The following is a 5,499-nucleotide window of genomic DNA, read 5'->3' as shown; positions in this document are numbered from 1 at the left end:
TATATATATATATATATATATATATATATATATATATGATATTACAGTTGGCATTCAATATTATTCAGCTTCAGCTTCAGGCATACAGTGCAGTGGTCAGGCATCTACACCATCCATGAAGTAGTCTCTTTAATAAGACAAGTGCCCATCTGACACCTTACAAAATCTTTACAACATTATTAATTATATTCCCCAAACTATCTTTCATATCCCTGTGGCAATATTGTGACTACCAATTTGTGCTTTCTCACCTTCTCCCTCATCCCCACCCCTCCTCCCATTTAGCAACCATCAGTGTTTTCTCTATACCTCTGAGACTATTTCTGTTTACTTTGCTCACTTATTCTAGTTTTTAGATTTCACATATAAGTGAGATTGATTCAATATGTATTGAGCATCTACTATGTCCCAGACATGTGGATGTGTATCATGAAAAAAGTGGTAAACGAATAAGGTCCCAGAACTAATGGAGCCTGTGGGGGTGTCTGAAAAAACAAAGTAAATAAGCACATAAAATAATTATAAATCATGACAAGAACTATGAAGAAAAATAATATTTTGTTGGAAGAGAGAATAAGAAAGTAGTAGCAATGTCAACTATATAATTGTTTTTTTATGTTAAAAAAGTAGTGTTATTTTAGATAGGATGAAGAAAGAAGACCTTTCTGAGATGGTATTTAAGATGAAATCTGAATAATTAAAAGGTACTAATCATTGAAAATGTAGTGGAACTATAGAGGAATATTCATAGCAGAAGGAAGAGCAAGAGTGAGGCCTTGAAGTTAAAACTCTTGTATTATTTATAAATTAATTGTATTGTATTGAAATACTGTGTTTGTGGGTACAATACAGCAGTGGTTCTTAAGTGTATCACCTCTGAAGTAAAACAGTTGATGTTCAAATAACAAATTTGCTACTTTCCCTACATTGTCATACCAGTTTTAAAATTCTGTCTGGACAAGTAACTTAAAATATGAACCAAGCATATAGTAAACACTTAATAAATTGTGGTTGTGATTATTGTCTCTTCCAAATTTATTGAGATATAATTGACATAAAATTTTGTATAAATTTAAAGTATACAAAGTGTCATTTAATACACACATATATTGCAATATGATTACCACCATAGTGTTTATTTTTATATTTCCTATTAGACTATAAACAATTTGAGTTCATGAACTATATGTTAATAATTATTGTGACTCAAGAGCCTAATAAAATGTTTTACATATGCTGGGATCTAGCCAACATTTAATGAATAATTTTATTTTAAATGAAAGGTATGGGTACAAATGATAATGTATTATTTGGAGTCATTCCTTTATCTAGGGATATGTGAAATACATAACTTAGTGTGTAGAGGTTACTCTTTGGAAAGTTTCCAGGAAATTCCCACAGTAACAGGTCAAGCTACCTGATTAAGGTTAAGGCCAGCAGATGGTAACATATGTGAAGAGTTCTCTTCATAATGCTGCCAATATCTTTGTCAGCTATCTTTGATACTTAACTCAACCATACAGATCAATAGTAGTATTAACTATCATTTATTTTATATGTGATATCACAGTTAAGTTTGATGGTGATCTATGATGTAGATGATATTATATCTCTGTTTTGTAGGTAAAGAAATGAAGCATGGGAAAGATATAAAATTGCACTCCAAGGTCACAAAGTTAATAAATGATAGATCCAGGTCTTGAATTAGACAGGTTGCATGTTGACTCAGTTCTCTTAATCACCATGCTATACCTAAGACAAGAGAATCACAACTGGCTCAGTCCCTTCTGAAAAGATAATTCAAAGAAGGATAGACAATGACTTTCTTCCTATTTTAAACACAGGAGCTTATTTGCCAAAAGGATAGAAACGTGTAAAACTTAACAGGTAAAAAGATAGCCAAATCATTTCAGAAACATGGTGTTGTAAAGAGTCCCCCTCGATCTCTCCCCTTGATGTTACAACAAGTTGAACAGCTGTGATTCAACAATGGACTCCTTACACAACACAGATATATGTCTGAGAGATCCACACATCCTAATACCTGAAGGTTGGCAAATTTTGGAGAACAGGGGAGAAGAGAAGGGAGAAGTCCAGAGATGGGCAACATAGGATACAGCCCAGAGCTCACTGCACTCATGGGACAAGTGAGGATTGAGACAACAAATGCACTCTCTGTGGCCCCTGCAATCCTGCCTGAGTGATCACGATATAATATGGTTAAGCCCAATGACTGGGGCAGAGAGCTCAGGGCAAAGAAGGAATACAGAAGTGCAACAACTGCTGTTTAACAGCCCTCACTGCCAGGTAGAAAACAAAACCATGGAGCCTGGCCACCTCCCCCTACACTCACAGAGCTCACTTCACCCACACCCTCCCAGTGGTAGCAGCAGTCCCCAGAAAAAATAAATTGTATTAGTGACAAATTAAAGAACATCTACATCCTTGAGAACTGAAGAGATAGTTCCTGAGTGGCAGATGTACACTGTGACTAATTTCAGTGACAAGGGAGAAATTATAGGGACAAGGCAGCAGTGATCTGGCAGTTGCCATTACTTGAAGAAAAACAAAGATAGAAACACACCTGTGGCCTTTTCCAGCCAGCCCCAGCTCCATGTTTCACAGCTGATTGCAGCAGAAGCACAGCTCTGAGATTCACAATTCAGTATCTGGCTGCAGGGGCAAAACTGAAATTTCAGGGGCTCAGAACCCAATTGCCCACCACATCTCCTCATGGAGGTGGTGCCCTGAGACAAAGACGACATGGTCACAGAGGAGATGCCTACCTTCCCAGGAAATCTTCCACTGCAAGAAGCCAGAATGGGGCAAGAGAAAATGAAATGCGCCAGTGCTACCTACTGAAAAATAGAAGAAAGATCTCTTCATATCCACCTGCTGCAGAATTCACTCCCATAGATGCCCAAGAAGATCAATAATTCATTAATTACCATGAATAACCAAGGTATCAAGGAAGCTGATTAAGAAAATGAAAACTAGGGCCGGCCGAGTGGCGCGATGGTTAAGAACTGGCTTAGGATGCCAGAGGGCCCCGGTTCGGATCCCACATATGAGGGCCAATGACACTGCCCTCCACAGCTAAGATGCTGAACAACAGCTCAACCTGGGGCTGGGCTGCTGTGAGTCGCCAGCGACGGCGTAGGCTGCAGCCCCTGTGGCAGTGGGTTGCCATGGGCTACATGTGTAGCCAGCAGCCAGCGTGAGCGGCCAACAGCCACAGTGAGTGGCCGTCCAGAAGCTGGCGACTGATCTGCCTTGCCGGGAAGAGCACAATGATGGTGCAAACTTGGGCCAGTGAAGCAACTTCCTCCACAACTAGATTGAAGAACAAAATGACAACAACTTGTCTGTTCCCCTCCCCGCAATTCCCCAGCACTGTTCCCATCCCCCAATTACCCAATAAAAATCTTAAAAAAAAAAAAGAAAATGAAAACTACAGAAAATAAACTTAAAGATATTGGCATATGGCACTTAAATGACAGAGAATTCAAGATTGCAATTCTGAAAAAACTCAATGACATGCACGAAAACACATATAGGCAGTGTAATGAACTCAGAAATAAAATCAATGAACAAAATAAATATTTTATCAATGAAATTTAAAGAAGAAGAACCAAATAGAAATTCTGGAGCTGAAGAACTTAATAAAAGACATGAAAAATGAAATAGCGAATTAGGAAATAGAGTTGGCTAGATGGAAGAAAGAACTAGTGATATTAAAGATACAAATCTGGTAATGATGCAGATGGAAGAAAACAGAGAAACTTGAAAGTTAAAATAAATTAAATAACTCTACAAGAACTATCTAATGGCTGGAGGAGTAGCTTAATTGGTTAAGAGTTAGCTTAATAGTGGGAGCTCTGATCAACAAGGCTGCCAATTTCGATTCCCACATGGGCCAGTGATGCTGCACCCAAGCTGAACTGCTGCTGAGCTGCCAACAGGTGGCAGGATGGCTCAGCTAGTGTGAACATGTGTTCCTAACAATAAGACTGCCTGTTTGATGGTGGGCTATGCCCGCCTGCAACTAAGACTGAACTCGGTACCTTGAGCTGAGCTACAACCCAGATGGCTCAGTGGATAGAGCGTGCACTCTTTTTTTTTTTTTTCTGAGCCATCCCGCCACCTGTTGGCAGCTCANGGGGGAAGGGGAACAGACAAGTTGCTGTCTTTTTGTTCTTCAGTCTAGTTGTGGAGGACGTTGCTTCACTGGCCCAAGTTGGCACCATCATTACGCTTTCCCCGGGTGAGTCAGATCAGTCGCTGACTTCTGGATGGGCACTGATGGCGGCTTGAGGGCCACTCATCCTGGCTGCTGGCTATACATGGTGGTAGCCCATGGCAACCCACTGCAGCAGGAGCTGCAGCCTACGCTGGCTGCAGCCTATGCCATCACTGCCGGCGACTCATGGAAACCCAGGTCTAGGTTGAGCTGTTGTTCAGCATCTGAGCTGTAGAGGGCAGTGTCACTGGCCCTCATACATGGGATCTGAACTGGGGTCCTCTGGCGTCTGAAGCCAGCTGTTAACCAACGTGCCACTTGGCTGGCCCTGTATGGAAATTCTTGAGTTCTGTGTGATAATGCTTTTCTTCCCCAACAATCTTTAAATGGAATTTTCAGGTGCTAAAGTATTTTAGAAAATGGAGGAATAAGAAGTGGATTTCTAGAGGGAAACTATCTAAACTCTGCTATAAGCTACTTAAGCAGATGTAAGGAGTGAGCTTACAACTGTAAAGTTAAAAAAAACAGGGGCTTTAAACTGTGAAGTACACAAGTTTAAAATTCTACTGTTGGAGGACTTTATAAGAAATAATCTGGAAAGAATATCCAGAGAGCATTTTTTCTTATTATATGACAAATGGAAAATCATGAGCTGAAGCTTTCTAAATTCTGTTATGAAACTTTATTAGTTTTAAGTTAATATAATTGAGAACAAGTGTCATTTTAATATATCAAAAAATTATGCTCCTGTACTTACTTTATAAATCTTTACTGTAAAAATCCTGAATATTGGCCATCTGTATAGAGTTAGAAAGTCATTTTTTTCAAAGTTGAAAATTATATACCGACTGTACTGAGGACTAATTTAATGGAATTAGCTATAACAAGATCACAAAGTTTTATTACAGGGAACAAATTACAAAACTTAGAAATTGTTTCTTCATGTAGTTATAGGTATGATAATTATATGTTTTCTCTGAGTTTCAAAGACTACAGAGGTTTACAGTAAAATAAGGCACTTGTTATGTTTAATGCTATTTGAATATCTTTTAGTCTGTGTGTTGGTGTGTTATTAGTTTCAGGTGTACAAAACAATGTAATAGTTAGACATCTACACCCCTCACAAAGTGATAACCCCCTTCCCCCAATATACTACCCCTCTGACATCGCATATAGCTGTTAAAATTCCATTGACTCTATACTCTATGCTGTACTCCACATCCTGTGACTATATATATGTGTATATATATATATATATA

This window comes from Hipposideros armiger, unplaced genomic scaffold (assembly GCF_001890085.2).
Source record: "Hipposideros armiger isolate ML-2016 unplaced genomic scaffold, ASM189008v1 scaffold_409, whole genome shotgun sequence".
NCBI classification, from domain to species: Eukaryota; Metazoa; Chordata; class Mammalia; order Chiroptera; family Hipposideridae; genus Hipposideros; species Hipposideros armiger.
Note: the sequence above shows the minus strand (reverse complement) of the source record.